The following is a 16,656-nucleotide window of genomic DNA, read 5'->3' on the forward strand; positions in this document are numbered from 1 at the left end:
ATAACCTGACTCTTCATGCTGGCTATATTTAAGATCTCTTCAGCTTTGGAGTTCTTCTATGTCTACATGTGGAATCTGGAGCAGGGGGCAGGAGCGGGAGGTGAGTGGGATGCTCAGCACTCTAACTTTCTGGTTCTTAAGATGCGTGTCTTTCATTATTCTAGAAAATGTTCAATCATTATCTGTTTGTTTGTTTAGTCATTAACTCTTTGTATAGGACCTGTCATTCATTCTCTCCTTTTTGAAGGTATGACATATGTCAGACTTCCTCATTCCATTCTCCATGTCTTTAAACCTTTCCTCTGTATTCTTTTACCCTTTGTGCTACCATCTGGAAATGCCCTCGTTATCTACCCAGTTGAAGGGTCAGGAGATGTTTTTAGTAAAGAGCCAGAGAGTAAACATACTAGGCTTTGGGAGCCACATCCAGTTTAAGTAGAATATTTTCATTTGTCTCTTTTTTGTATCCTTTAAAAATATAAAAAACCATTCTTACCATCCAAAAGAAACCACAACCGAGATTTAGCCCACAGGCCACAGTTGGCCAACTTTTGGTCTAACTCATTAATTCTCTCTCTTGTGTCTAAGGGGTTGTTTACCCAAACCACTGGGTTTTGATTTCAATGACTCTTTTACATTTCCAGAAATTCTGTTGGCTTCTTCTTTAAAACCTGCCTTCTTTTTATGATAGCACCTACTCTTTCTCACGTTTTCTGTTCCTGCCCTTCATGTGCTGAGTCTCTTCTGTCTGCTGATTCTATTATCATCAGCTTTGGACTGCTTTTTATGTCGATCTCTCAGTCTGGAGAGTCTCCCAGAAGCCACAAGTAAATGTAAATTTGAACACAAAACTCATATGAAGGGAAAATGGTTCTGAGTTCTCAGTGAATATTCCCTTCCCCAACCAGTTCTGGATCTTGCTAACAGAGACTTTATCTTTTTCTAGTCTACCCATTCCTTTAGTGAATGTTCAACCTTTTGAAGATCCATACTCTCATCTGGTGTCTCAGTCTGACATTCACAGGCACAAGGCTCTTTCTCTTATTTCTGTGGGAACTAAACTGCAAGTTACCAAAACTGGCAAATACCTTAAGAGACGATAGCATCAGACTGTTCATCAGATGCTTTTTAAATCCCCAACCTCTCCTGCCCCCATTCCACTTTTTTAATTTTAATGAGAATTTCTTTCCTGAAAGCAAAATATGCATTGTGTAGCAAGGAGTTTATATTAATCTAGTCTGCTATTTTGCCAAAACCAGAGACCTCCTCCAGTCTTTACTATACACATGAATAAACATGCTTACAAAAATGAGACATATGTTCCTTTCTGTAATCTGATGTTTCCCAATGACCCACATCATTACATGCTATACCATATGATGGTCAATAACTGAAGACAGAAACATCATAATTTGTTTAACCAATCCTCTTTTGTTAGACATTTGTTTTCAATTTTTCATCATAATCAAAGCTCTAACAACTATTCTTGTAGCTATCTTTGCACACATCCACCGTGGATACACATCCACGGGTATCTCCTCAGGAAAGAAAAAAAAAATTTAACATGGGTCAGTGCAAGAATATCTTATTTTAAAAATTACTGTCGACTAAAAAGATGGCCATTTATCCTCCCACCAACAACACAGAGGGCATCTGTTGCCCAAGAGCTGACCAGTCACAGTGTGACAGAGACGGTTTTTACTCCACCAGTATGGATCTGCTCTCCTCCATTCCCCTCTCTGCCTTACAGTTTGGCTGGAATCGGAAGACTAGTTCCTGCCAGAGGGAACATGAGAAGAAGCAGGGTATCATTTCCCATACAAGGCTCTTAAGAACAGGGATGGATTCTTCTTCCCCCAACTACTTGAGAGAATGAAAGGAAAAAACTCTAAAACTATGGAGTGGCGAGATTAAAAGCAACCCAGCCCTCTGGGTCACCACTGCAGAGAGTCACTTGAATGGGGAAGAGTGAGAAACTTTGGTTATCTCAGGCCACTAAGATTTCTGAGTCTGTTGCTGCAGTTAAGCATTAATTAACCGAACAAATCCAACTGAATGCTATTAAAAAAAAAAAAGTTTGATAAAATGTCATTCTACAGTTTTGATTTACCCTTTATAACTAGAGGTCAAACAATTTGAGCTCATTAAGTATCTGTGCTTCTCATTTCATTCGCTATCGGTTCACCTGCTTTGCCAAATTTTCTACCTCTGAAAGTGTTTTTCTAACCACAACAGTCGGTTGTCTGTATCACTCTCCTGACGAACTTCAACTGTTCCTTAGTTTCATCTAAGCAATTTGTTTCTCTCCAGCTGGATGCAGAAACTATTTTTCTCGCCACTTTTGAAACTCCTCTACAAAATACCACATAGTTCTGGGTGCCAGGTCACTGCTCAATAAATAATTATACTAGTTGAAAGTCTTAGTTTACATTTTCATTTTCAAACAAGTTTGAGATTTAGAGCCTATGGAGTCTTGATTCAAGGGAAATGAAACACTGAAAATAAAGAGAGACTTTCACAGCTGGGAGGAGGCTTGCAGGCCATCTGGACTTGCAGCCAGAATCTCTGGTTCAGAACTAAGCTTTGAAATTTTAAGAATATTACATAATTTCCTTCTTACAGTGATACTGAAAATCCCTACGTACCTCCAGGGTTATTGTGGGGATGAAATAAGATTATAGATAGATGGATACTTATGTTAGAAAAGAGGGAACATTTCAGATCAATAACCTAAACTCCTATTTCAAGAACCTACAAGAACAAAATAAAGTAAGCAGAAGGAAAGGAATAATAAAGAGGATAAATCAATGAAATCAAAAACATAAAGACAAAACTCAATAAAACGAAGAGGTTCCTCAACAATTCTGACAAACCTGCTCAAGACTGACAAAGAAGGAAGAGATACAAATCACCAACAATGGGAATGAAACAGGATATCACACAAGTCCTGCAGGCATCAAAAGGCTAATAAAGGAAGACTAGGAACAACTCAACACACCTGAGTTTGACGACTCAGACAAGGGGCCAATGCCTCGAGAAACACAAACGGCCACACTCACCCGATAGGAAACAGTCCTCCAACTATGAAACAAACTGACTTTGTAATTTTAAAATTACAACAGAAACATCCCCCAAAAGAAATGTCCAGCCCCGAATGCTTCCACTGGAGAATTCCTACCAAGTGTTTAAAGTACTGGGTTGGCCAAAAAGTTCCTTCAGGTTTTTCCACTGCATCTTATTGGCCAACCCAACATAATGATCTATTACATACACTCTCTTCCAGACTGGGGGGACACCTCCCAGTCCATCTTACCAGCCCTGATACCCAAACCAAAGAAAGCACCAAAAAAAGAAAATGACAGATACATCTCTCTCATCAATATAAGACAAAAATACTAAATAATAGTGAACAGAATTCAGTAATATATAAAAAGAATTAAATGATTAGTACATCGCTCTTAGGTAGAGAAGTGTTATTTTAACATTGTTGATCTTATCCGGAAGCAGGAATATTCATTCTCTCCATTTAGCCACACCTTTATTTCTCCTATCAAACAGTTTTGCCATCCTCATCCCTGCCCCAATGTCTCATATTAAGTTACTGTGTATTCTCCATAATTTACTCATCCGTTCTCTGGTCCTCCACCTCAGCAGCTCATCCTCCGGAACCTTTCACCACTCCTTAAGTGCAGTCTGTCCTCGGGGGTTTATCCCTTGTCCTCTTCTCTCTTTCCCTATCTTTATTTACTGGAGTTTGCCAACAGCTTCAATCAGCACCCCCTGACAGGATGACTATGAAAGTTACCTCTCTAATCTTGACCTCCTTCTCCAGTGGTCAGCAACACAGACATCTACCCCTCAATGTTGCAATGGCAGCAAGGGTACATCTCGGAGTATAAGGAGGTTCCGTTAGTGTCTTCTCCCAGTAAGGAGGGAAAAGTTCAAAACATCACGTACAGACATTTACCATTCAGATCATTGCCGATGCCGTAACTTTTTTACTCCTTTCTTAACCAAAATATTTTTGCTGATAAATGGAAATTCTTCATCTGTTAGCCATTCACTGGAAGGCTTGAAACTAGTTACATTCCTGGAAGCTGAAATGGTAAGTAACTCAAGTCAAAGGTCCAGGACATCTGCTGAGGAGTTAGCTGGGGCTTAGAGTTCTCAGTCAGAATGCCACGTGTGCTTGTCTGGTGCTTTCACCTCCTCCCTCCTACACCTTAACATACCTGCCACTCTACCATCACCTCCTCTTTGAGCGCCTTCTCCTCTAACACTCCTTCCGTCTCAGTGGGAACATTACCAGCGATAAGGACCCTGCTTTCAAGAGTCTGTTGATAGTACAACCATCCTACTGACTCGACTTCTCTTCTTTTACAACTAAAATACTCTGATATTGAAACTTCCTATCATGGACCTGGCATATCTCTCTGTTCATTTAGGTCTTCTTTAATGTCTTTCAACAAAGTTGTATAATTTTCTTCATTTAAGAAAAAAAAAAAAAAACACTAAACTGAGCTAAAGTAAAACACTCAATGAAGAGAGACAAAAAGAAAAAAAAACAGAAGGGAGAGACGCAGGGAGTAAACAGCTGGTTCCACTTGGGCTGCAGTTATGCATATATCTGAAACGCGTGGAGGGAGACTGGGGCCAGAAGCGAGACGCTCTTCCAGATGTCCCCAAATGAAACCTTCAGCTGCCTTTAATCTATTAAATAACTGTGGCGACAGCGAACATCTATTGAACGTCTGTTGTATTCCTTCACAAACGTAATCTTCATGACAATCTTATCAAGTACGTACGTACGACCAGCATTCCCACTATGTACACGAGGAAACCAAAGCACCGAAGTTAGGAAATTTGCCCAGGGGCATCCATACTGAGTAAAACTTGGACTCAAAGCAGAGTTACTCTAAGGCCCACACTCACTAATGTCTTAACCATTTAAGATAAACTGCCTGTGACATTAATTCAGGGAAAAGAGAGCACAGGCACAGCGTGCATACATTATTTTTAATTACCCAGATGACTGCAGCTCCACTGTACACGGGTAATGACAGCATAGTTAACACCCACGGTAATGCTATTCCAAACCTAAAGTCAACCCTATATTCATACTCATTTCTCTGCTGACAAAACAGGAAAACAACGTGCTCAGAGTGAATGACCTACCTGTGTGCCTGTGCGTGCAGCAATTAGTCCACGGGCCCATCAAGCAGGCAGAGCCCTATCACGACCCAGGTGCACACTGCTGCTAGTACTGCCCTGGCCACAGGCCCCTCAAACTAGACAGAGATAGCTCTGCACAAAAGTCATTTCAATAAGGTTGTTGAAAGCAGTATCTCAAAGATTTTTTTAATTCTGTAGCGACACCAAACAACATCATTTCCTGATTTCCTGCTATGCACAGGCCTGACAAACAGCCTGTTCCGGGAAGACAACCTAGTTAGTAGTCTGAATTTTACATTTTAAATTCACCCTGAATGCTAAACGAATTAAACTAAAACAAATTTCCTGATACTAGCACTACTGTTAAGATTCTGACTTCTCTCTTCTATCGTTCAAAATAACAAAATGCACTTTCAGGGAAGCTAACTGCTGATAAAGAGTGACTTGTGAAAACTGAATGTAGGCAACTGACAAGTTACAGGAGGGCAATGTGTGCTTTTCACAGGACAACCACCATAGTTTATTTACTGGAGAAATGTGACCTGGGTGTAAAACAGGGGAAATAGAAAGCTGTTGGCAATTAAAAACCAAAATCAGGTGAGAAAAACTGGTTGTGCACTGATACACTTACTGAGTTACGAGTCAGGATTATGACACAACCACAGAGAACCACGGAGATGAGCTGCCTTTATTATAGGGCTTTGAAAAAAGGAAAAACAAGTAAACCCTGGGCTCAAGAGCAGATTTCTAAGTCCAAAGATGTTCCACAAAGGCCCCCAGCAGGCACAAAAGAAGCATTCCTTCCATTCCTCAACTGCATATAGCGTATCAACACACAAACTAACACTCTTCATTAACCTAGGCCAAATATCGCTGCATTTAGTCAGTAATAAATCTCAGCCCAGAAGTCTCAACTCCAGGATAAGTCCTGGATTGGAAAATTATGCCAATTCCTTTAACTGTTTCCCCTCCCACCAGTTTGATAACATCCCACAAATCAAAATCATGTCTGACAAGTCACTTTTTAACTAGGGTAATACAAAATCAAGATGCACAAATCACCTCAGAATGTTTTCACAAGATAAACCCAGGCCCGCCCAACAGTAACTGAATCAGAATTCCCAAGTACGGGGCTCAAGTTCCTGCCATTTGACAAAGCTCCAGGTGACTTTATTGCAGAGCACACACATAAACTTGAAAGTCCTGGTCTAACAAAGAACTGATGACAGTCCTCATTCGGGCTGATGACATCTGAATCCATGTAATTACAGACAACTAAGGAGGCCAACAGAGAAGGCAGTGGCACCCCACTCCAGTACTCTTGCCTGGAAAATCCCATGGATGGAGAGGCCTGGTGGGCTGCAGTCCATGGGGTCGCTAAGAGTTGGACCTGATTGAGCGACTTCACTTTCACTTTTCACTTTCATGCATTGGAGAAGGAAATGGCAACCCACTCCAGTGTTCTTGCCTGGAGAATCCCAGGAAGGGGGAGCCTGGTGGGCTGTCATCTATGGGGTCGGACAGAGTTGGACACGACTGAAGCAACTTAGCAGCAGCAGCAGCAAGGAGGCCAAAGAGCAATATACATTATTCATGCAGAAAGTCTACAGACTACAGCACAGACTTCTGGAAGACAAGGGCTGGTGGGGGTGGGGGGGGGGTCTTCATTTGTTATCACTATAGACCTACCACTTGTTATAACTGTATTTATATTTACAACACCCTCCAGTATACATACTTTACACATACCATCTCATCTCATCCTCACGTCAACCATCTGGGGGATAGGCCTGTCTTTTCTACTTTACTTTGAAGAAAAGTAAGTATGAGTCCCAAAGTCAGGTAACCTGTTTAAGGCCATACAACAAGAAGGTAAGGAGCCCAGATACAAACCCAGGTGCCAGACCTGTACCCCACTACCCACGGGTTCATGATTTGTTTACTAAAATACTCATTCTGCCTTCATTCACTTATAATAAGCATGTACGACTTGCGTAATTAAGGAGAATGCTATTTTGCTGCAGTCACTTTAAAGTGTACCACATTAGATTTTCCCATAATGTGACAATCAGCTTTTTAGAAAAAAATTAAGCTGAATTCCTGCATGACAAACCAAAACCCCAAATAAGTCCCAGATGAATCTGAGAGGTAACTGTAATAAACGAAACTACAAAAAGAACAACAGGAAAACATAAATGAAATTTCACTTCAAGGTAAGTTTAGCCACTTGTACTGGAATCCAAGCAAAAATGGAATCCATGGAAGAAAAGTTGAACAAACTTGATGACAAAGGGATCAAAGGCTTCTAATATTTGTTTATTTTTTTAAGTTGCAATTCAGTGAAGAGACTGGGGGAGGCATTTACAACACAGCATTACTTTAATAGAAGCAAAGCAATACCGTAATAGCCAAAGGAAATAAACAGGAAGCTACACAAAAAGAAGGGGCCCAAAGGCTTAACATTTTTCAATATTTAATCATCCCAGAAATCAAGGAAATGTATCCTTAAAACAGGACACAGTGACATTTTCCACCTATAAATCAGCAAAGGACAGTAAGATTACAGTATGTGGCACCAACCAGGATCAAGGCAAACATCCCCACACCCCCAGTGCTGGGAGCAGGTACCAACTCTCCTTTCTGGAACACAATTAGGCCTGAAGCAATAGAAGCCCTGAAACCTGCCTTCACTGACTCTTCAATTCCACTTCCAGAAGTTATTTGTAAGACAGAGTCGTGAATGCGAACCGAGATTTAATTTCAAGAATGCCCACAAAGCGCACCACTTACTATAATAAAGTACAGGCCATCTGTGCGCTCTGCTGGTGGCTACAGTGACGGGCGCACGGATGCTGTCAGTAGGATGTAAACCGAAGCCTCCATCCGTAAGAGCCGTAAGACAGCCACATCTCTGGCTCAGCAACTCCACTGTTTAGGAATGCATTCTACGTGAGCAAAGATGTGTACTGTAAACATGCAGTTACCAAGTAGTCAGCAGAAAAAGCTATAAATTAAACGTGCAAGATTAGGAGGAAGGTTAAACATTACATATGGTAAGTCCATGTCATTGATTACTAATAAGCTTTTCAATCAGTTTCAATCAAACAGGAAAATGTTCACAATATAACTATGAAAAATACAGATTCCACAGTATGGGAGGAGGAGGTGTAAAAACAGGTTTGTTTTTTTAATAAGATCTTCAGATGGATTTTGCTGAAGAATCTTTCCAGAACAGTTAACTTGATGTGCAAGTGCCTAGAGCATAAACTAATTTCTCCAAGAGTTTCCATTTCTCAAGAAAATAGGATTTTCACCTTCTGCCATGGAGGCATACAATTCATATCATTAGGGTTCCAGGCCTCCCTAAATAAGACAGAAAACTCATGCAGCAGTTTGCTAAGCGTGACCTAAATCAGCTTTATGACTCGGGCATCCGAATTCAACCTTTATGGCTGAATTCAACTTGAGACTCCAATTTTGTCATCCTTTTATAACTAACCATCTTTAAGAGTCATCAGGACCCCTAACTTCACAATTCCAGTCCTTCTTGACTCAAATGCTTACCTTTTTTTAACCCACAAAGTAAAGGGGTGGACTGCATGCGTGTGCATGCTCAGTCGCTTCAGTCGTGTCCGACTCTCTGTGACCCCATGGACTGTATCCCACCAGGCTCCTCTGTCCATGGGATTCCGCAGGCAGGAATACTGGAGTGGGTTGCCATGCCCTTCCCCAGGGGATCTTCACGACCCAGGGATGGAACCCCTGCACCTGCCATCTCCTGCACTGACAGGCAGGTCCTTTACCACTAGCACCAAAAAAAGGGTCAACTATATGACCTCAAAGATCCTTTCAGATTCTGAGATCCCACTGACTTACAACTGCCTGGCACACAGAAAGCACATACACACTGGTTCCCTGGGGGAGAAATAATACCAACATACAAACTCAGGGTAGCAAGGCCATCCCCAAGACCTCCTTTTGCTTCACCTCCAAAATGTCAAGCATAATGCTTTAAGACCTCCCTTAATTTTCCACTGTGTTGATAATAATTTAGGGTCCTCATCAACTATTTTCTCCATTATATGCCACAATGTTATTTTATATTTACAGCTCCACTTCAGAAACAAAGGAAGTCACACTGGGAAGAGTAAGTCAAGGGTGGAAAAAACCCAGGATACAAAAAAAAAGATTTTATCAGTCTGGAATATCTAAGTACATTTAAAGACAATAAAGGCAGAGTTGAGCACTTGGATCTCAAAACCACAGGGAAATAATTTAGTTTAACAACAGCACGCACACACAGAGCTGTGATTTCAGTGACTATTAGTACCATTTCAGTGAATCTACTCAATGCTGTCATGACCTAAATGGGAAGGAAATCCAGAAAAGAGGAGTGTATGTATACATACAGCTGGTCCACTCTGTTGTGTAACAGAAACTAACTCAACAGTGTAAAGCAACTATACTCCCAAGAAAAAAATTATATATATACTAATATATAAGACTGATTAGGGGAAAAAATTATCACCTATTTTTTTCTTTTTGGTCTTTTTTTAAAACAAAGTATGGTGTCAGAAACAAAAGAGTAAGCGTTCCCCCTACCCTGTACTCTGTTAGATGGCACTGTATACTGAAAACTGTATGCTGCGCTGAGTACCACACTTTAAGAGGGACATTAACAAAGTGAGTGCAGACCAGAGGACTAAGAAATAGGTCAGGGGATTTGAAACTGTCAAATAAGAAACATCTGAAGGGAATGAAGATCAATAGTCTGTGGACTAGAAGACCCAGGAAACAGGACAGTAATCTCAAGGACCACAGAGGCCTTGAGAGTGAAGTTAATACAAGAGTGAAGCTGGCAGGCAGAGACTTTAGCAAAATGGACAGGATATTTGGCATCTAAAGGAGACTGCATGCTAACTCGCTTCAGTCACATCCAACCCTTTGGGACTCTATGGACCACAGCCCACCAGGCTCCTCTGTCCATGGGATTCTCCAGGCAACAATACTGGAGTGGGTTGCCATACCCTCCCTCCGGGGGATCTTTCCATCCCAGGGATTGAACATGCATCTCTTGCATCTCCTGCATTGGCAGGTGGGTTCTTTACCACTAGCACCACCTAAGTAGACCCTAAAGGAGATTACTATCATCAGAAATGTGAACTCTTACAACACTGAAGCTTCTTTTTCTCAAGAAAACCAGAAATAGAGATTTTCATGTAAAATCTCCCCATTTCTAAGAACTGGCACCCAATGTAAGACTTGGTGTAAGATGGGCAGCCCAATCGTACGCACAGGCTTCTTCTGATCCATACACACCAATCTGCAACTCATGTCTGGGAAACATGACAGCTATCTTCCAGCATCTAAAGAACTGCCAGAGGGAAAAGGAATAGAGTTGCTCCACACAGCCCCAAAAGGTGACACTCCCAGAGAGGCCAACTGCAGCTCAGTAAGGACAAGCTTCCTAAAAACTAGTCTGCGAATTAGAATGGGCGGCCCAGGGGGGTTCGCATCACTGTAAGTATTCAAAAAGACACAGGTCAGTAATTCTGCCTTCTAGTACATCTTCTGACCAAATAACTAAAAGCCCATCCCCCACCCCCCAAAGCCTCAGCTTTCTTTCCTACCTTCCTTCCCCTTCACAAAAAGGAATACTGGATCTTCCCTAGTGGCTCAGAGAATCCGCCTGCCAATGCAGGAGTCACAGGTTTAATCCTGGTCCAGGAAAATCCCACATGTCGCAGAGCAGTTGAGCCCGGGCTCTAGAGCCCATGCTCTGCCACAAGAGAAGCCTCCGCAAACGAGAAGCGCTCACACTGCAACACAGAGTAGCCCCCACTCCCTGTAACTAGAGAAAAGCCTGTGCGGCAACGAAGACCCAGCACAGGCAAAAAAATATTTTTTTAAAAAAATGGAATATTCTAACACTTAGCCTCCTATCTCTCAGTTACTATAAAGATCAAAATCTATGTGAGAAACAATATATGAAGACATGATCGACAAGGGCTATAGTAATTTAAGACATTACTGTAACCTACCATCACCATGTATTTATGTATGTCGACCCTCTCCTACTATACAGACAAAGGGCATATTCCAAATCTAATTCATTATTTTTTTATTCCTCACTCAGTAGCAAATCTTTGTCGAAAAAACATTTTAAAAAGAGGTTGGAGGAAGAGGGTTAAAATGATCACAAATATAAGAGAATAAGAAAACCAACAGTCAACAAAGCAAACATCCAGGAGGTTAATCATTAATATCACTCACTGGTCAGTCTAAAAGGTACTGGGCCCCGTCAAACAGAGGTATATACAAAAGCAATAACGTGTGTGTGAAGGGGTGATGCTCGAATTTGGAGAGCTGGCAAACCACAGCCAGGTGTCTGTTCTGCAGATAGAGGTACACTGGAAGCGAGTCCTGATCACTCACTCATGGACTGCACGTATGTACTGCTGCAGGCACACGCTGCATATACGTCCTATATGTCTGTTTCACTCTACAATGGCAAAGCTGAACACTTGTAAAGCCTAAACTCTCTATTTGGCCATTTACAGAAGAAGTTTGCCTACTTTTCAGTAAAAGTACTCCGGGGTTACAAACCACAAAGGTGGCTGGATGCTGAGACATAGTTCATCTTCCCACAGCTCCATCCCTTATTTTATGGGTTATCTGGGGGGCATGTGAGCAAAATCCTAGACTGAAGATTACAGCCTAAGTGCAGAGGAGGTAAATGTCACCAAGTGAGGTCTTCATATTCCTCTGATACACCCAGGATTATAAAAAGTTTAACACCGCTTCTCTTCATCTAGTAATATCACCAAAGAGATCTGAAGAACTCCAAGTGTACAAGGAGTATGGGACCAGTCAGGCACGAAAAGATCACGCTTACTGGAGAGTCTACCCGTTCCCCTTGAGTTCTCGAACTCCATCTGCCTGAGCGCCCCTATTTTCAAGGAACCTACAAATACATGAAATATCCTTTCTTCTTAGTTACCCTATCATTACAGGTTTTCGAAAGAAATAGCTGCGAAAATTAAGGGGAAAGAAAAACAGGGTGGAGATAAATATGTTAACAGAAGTTTTCTGAGCTAAACTTAATATCCAGCAGAAATTAGTGCACGGGTTTACGGCTTTATGAAAGGTTTATATTCCTTGCCTCACTCTGAAGTAATTATATGCAAAGACATTCACGTCTCTACCAACAGATGATCCAAAGGAACCTTCATTTTTCTCCTGATAACCTGAATCTCCTCCTGCTTTAGGCAGTATTTCCAACCCTCCCTCCAGGGGACCACTGTGAGGTCCCAGATGTGATTTACGCAAGAAGATTCTTAAGTATTTCTCCCTCCAGTTTAGGTAGCTTCATTTTGAAGGCTGGGCTTCCCATGTTGTTTTGGTTTTTTTTAAATCTATGCCTTGTGGGCATGCAGAGGGCATGACCCCTGGTTTGCTCAGCCAGTGTCCTGCGCTCTGGTTCAGTTATTCTAACTGTACTGAGGGGCTGGGATGGTAACCTGGGAGATCCTGATAGCCTTTCCAGTTAGTGCCTCAGTTAGGGACCCTCCTACTCGGCACAGCTTACTGAGCCTGGGCCCCACTCCTGCACCACCCTTCAGTGATTTCACTCAACAGCTAGCCTAAAGCCCTGAGGAAAAGGGCAGCTCCTTATCTAATCCCCACAACATTCTTCCCATGGCTTCAAGCCATCCATTCAACCTCCTCCTCTCAGGCTTAACTCTACCCCTGACTCATTTCTCTCTATCCTGTTTGCAGGAAGCCTTTTCTCTTCACAGGTTAAAGCTCTGAAGCCTAATGACAAAAAGATTCCAACTACATGCAGAACATTAAATGCCAGAGTTTTCTCCCCTTTGATAGAGGGAGAGGTGGGAACTTGAAGACTCAAACTGGTCAATCATTTATCTAGTAGATATGTCCCCCAGAGCAGCGGCTACATCTTCAAGTATTAAATAAACTATGTTTTCAGTGTTCTGAAGATCTACAATTCTAACCCTCTTCCAGAAAGCACTCAGACTAGGTTCCCTCATACTTCTGATTACTTCTGACTCCTCAGGCTCCCCACAGGAAATTCCCACAGGAGACGGTATTTTTAATGAACCAAGGAAGAATTTAAGAAGATGGGTCTTGTTTCTTTTAAAGTCCCCCTGCTAAAATTTGCTGAGAACGCTGAGCTCCACTCAAAAGACTATCAGGATCTCCCAGGTTACCATCCCAGCCGCTCAGTACAGTTAGAATAACTGAACCAGAGCGCAAGACATTGGCTGAGCGAAACCGGGGGAAATGCAGTCTGTGTGACCACAAAGCACAGATGAAAAACAACAACAACAACGACAACAAAACACTTGGGAAGCCCAGCCTTCAAAAAATGAAGCTACCTAAACTGGAGGGTGAACTACTTGAGACTTCTTAAGTAAATCACATATGGGAAAAAAGGACAAGTGTCTGCTCCTCCTCCGAAGGAGTGGAACTTGGGGCTTGATGAAGCCCTTTCGAATTTTTGAAAAGAAAAGAGGGGATAAGAATCCACCAAAGTCAAGTCTTTTGAGAACCACGATTAACAATGGCTCAAGCGGTCGAGAAGAGAAACAGCCTCTCTGCAGTCTGGCAGCCCTGCCGGGTTTCCGAAGGGCTTCGGATTCACACTGCACCGTGCCGCGCGCTGGGATAACTCGGCTAAGATTTCAGTCGTGTAGACGCGCTCTCCGCAGCCCCTCTCCCGCCTGAGCAGCGCTAGGCCCATCACTATAGAGCCTGGGTACCAGAGCCCCAGATGCACAAAAGAGCAGCACCTGGACCCTTCCTTGGGCAGGAAGTGGCTATTCTGATTGCGGGCTCCTCGTGAAAGGAGGTGAGCCGGGTGAAAAGAGGCCAAGGAAGAGCAGCTGCAGGCGGCCGTGTCTGAATGCAGCGGAAAGCAGATGTGGAAGTGTGTGCGCGCTCAGAAGGGGAGGGGGGGAGGTCCGGATGCCCCTTCGTGGACCGAAGATGCTCTACAGAAGCCGCTGGACAAACACAGGGGGGCAAAGGATGGGGGAGGACTTTCGGGTGCAGAAGTGGCTGCATGGCTGAGGCTGAGCCTTTAGAAAAAGGGGTGGAGGTGGGTGCGAGGTAACCGGGGCTCTAGGGGGCGTGTGGGGGTGGGGAGGTCGCGTTTAGAGCTCCCTGTACCCCCAGGGTGGGGCCCGTTACCGGTTACCCTCCTCGCTGGTGGCTAAGGCCCCGGAGGTCCTTTCCCGGGCCCCCGAGACGTTTAGGAAGGCCTACTCCGAGGCTGCACGCCCCCGCCACGCAGGGCAGCAGCCTCCCCCCCGGCTCCCGCGACCCCAGAGCAGCCAGACCCGGTCCAGCCCGGTGCCCGGCTCTCGCGGCCGGCCCCGGGGTCCCTACCACGAGCCTCTTCCGGGCCGCCGCCCCGGCTGCTCAGGGCTCCCGCCGCCGCCAGGAGTCCTACCGGCTTCCAGTTCAGCGGCGAGCCGCTGCCGCCTGCGCGAGACTCGGGTTCCCAAAAGCCGCACTCTCCGCCTGCAGCCCGCCTTCCAGGCCGCGCCGGATCCTCCGCTCCCCCTGCTGGCGAGCAGCCATTTCCGACCTGTGCCGGCGGAACTTGCCGAAGTGCGCAGCGCCGGAAATGGCCGAACCCCAGCGCTCTCGAGCCTGGGGTCCGGGGGGTGGAGGGGCGGGGGCAGGAGGGGCGGGGCGAGGGCTTCCGCGGCTCCGCAGACTGCGTCCGAAAAGCCTCGGAGGCCTCGGACCCCTCAGCCGGGCTCGCCAGGGTCCGCGAGCGGCGGCGCCGGGGATTGTGGGAGCCGCCCGTGGGGAAGAAGCGCGGGCCTGCCTCTCTCGGCCGTCAGACCCGCCTTCTACCAGTGCCCCAACTCTCCGAAAAACCTCTCCAGGGCGTGCAGAGCGAAAGCTCTCCGCCGATCCTGGAACGCGTTCCGACTCCAGAGCCTCAGCCATTGAACTTCAGGTCTAAAACTAAAGCCGTCCCCACAGAAAAGGCCTTCTTCAATGAGCTGACGGTCTCCAAAAGGTCTGGAGTTGGGAAACACTGAATATTTAACAGCAAAGAAAAGGCCGGACAGCAAGAATGCCTAGGGGAAAAATCCCGGGGCTTTGCAGAAACAATGGCTTAGTCCAGTCGTGTTGGCGTGATCAGCCACAACCGGGAGGAAAAGGCGAAGCCGTTTGAAATACTTAAGAGCCAACCTCTCGGAATGGAAAAGTGCACACATCCTACAACTCTTAAGAGACTTGTCAACCTTCACACTTGCAAAGTCAAGACAAGACTTTTCGGAGAAAAATGGTGGGAGTGGGCGAAGGACGCTGGATGTGGAAGACAGAGTGGCTGGAGGTTCACAACATTGTACAGGAGGCGGTGACCAAAACTATCCCCAAGAAAAAGAAGGAACTCCACCAATCCTGAAAGATAGACCTGATCATTATTGGTCACTCAAGAATGAGTTTAAGTCATTATTTAAAATCTATAACTGCAATATGAGCTAAGATCAAATTTGCTTCAACTTTTTAAAAACATGTTTCTAATTTCCAAAAGGCGGGGCTTCTAGTCCAGGGAACCTGAAACACTCCAGGACCCGAAGAAGCTGCTGGCTGGGATCCGGGTGCTTGGGTGGTCTGTATCTTAGAGGAGCTCAACCCCCTGAGACCACTCACAGCAGCCCTGTTTCATCACACACCCTTCTTGGGGGAGCCCAGAGGCCGGACAAAACCCTGAAGATTGATGTTTCCCATAGGGGACCGTTTGGGCCAAGGATTCCATACGCAAAACAAAACTTAAAAACCTAGCAACCTGTTTTCCAGAGAGCACACTTCCTCTCTCCATACCCATCAGCCCCTCCTTTTTCTGATCCCCCTTTTCTTCTCTCTTTCCCGACATCTCCTTCCTCATCCTTCACCACACACTTCTCTCTTCTTTTCCCTTTATTACAAAGAACAAACTCAAACCTTCAAAGTCTCACCACCATCATATATGTGCAAAAACAACCCCTTTCTAGCTTTTGCCAGTTTTGTTCAAGAAGGCTGCAGGCAAGGAAGCAAACATCAAAATGCTTTAAAAGTCAAAAGCATGGCAAGAAATAAAAATAGGGAAAACTGTTGCCCAAATATGAGTAGCCTAAAGTTGTCCTTTTATTTTTTAACAGTTCATCTTGACTCTCCTCCAGAGGTCTGTGGCAGCAGGCAGAAGCCTGGCAGTGTGGTAGGAGGCGCAACAGAAGCCAGGGCCAGGTCCTCAGGTGCTGGTTCATCACCAGGTGCTGGTTCGTGTGCCCGTGGACAAGCGAGGACCTGCAGGTAGCTTCTTCCCGGAGGACTCAGCCCAGACAACTTCTCCACCTAAGTGACTTAACACATTGCTGCCCCAAATGTCGACTTCCTTGATTCCAACAACAGTTCAAGATTTAGGCAGAAAAAGGATATGCAACCAAAATGTGGTGAAGT

At 44.5% G+C, this 16,656-nt stretch overlaps 1 protein-coding gene and 1 long non-coding RNA gene across 4 annotated transcripts in view; one reads left to right on the top strand and one right to left on the bottom strand.

Moving 5' to 3' along the window:
* Positions 1–16,656, bottom strand: part of EXTL3 (exostosin like glycosyltransferase 3) — a 131,821-nt gene that overhangs the window by 49,567 nt on the left and 65,598 nt on the right. The window contains exon 1 of one of the 3 annotated variants that reach the window (XM_027549026.1): positions 14,648–14,818. The exons of 1 other annotated variant lie outside the window; for it this stretch is intronic. The gene's annotated coding sequence lies outside the window, so the exon portion shown is untranslated. Of the gene's footprint in view, positions 1–14,583; positions 14,819–16,656 lie in introns of those variants that run through there. One more of the 3 variants, XM_027549028.1, reaches the window with a different exon arrangement.
* LOC113896910 lies at positions 11,063–16,632 on the top strand. The gene is made up of 2 exons (XR_003512181.1): positions 11,063–14,044; positions 16,359–16,632. It is a non-coding gene; the product is annotated as an uncharacterized LOC113896910 (long non-coding RNA).

Source organism: Bos indicus x Bos taurus, chromosome 8, assembly GCF_003369695.1.
Source record: "Bos indicus x Bos taurus breed Angus x Brahman F1 hybrid chromosome 8, Bos_hybrid_MaternalHap_v2.0, whole genome shotgun sequence".
In the NCBI taxonomy this organism is placed as follows: Eukaryota; Metazoa; Chordata; class Mammalia; order Artiodactyla; family Bovidae; genus Bos; species Bos indicus x Bos taurus.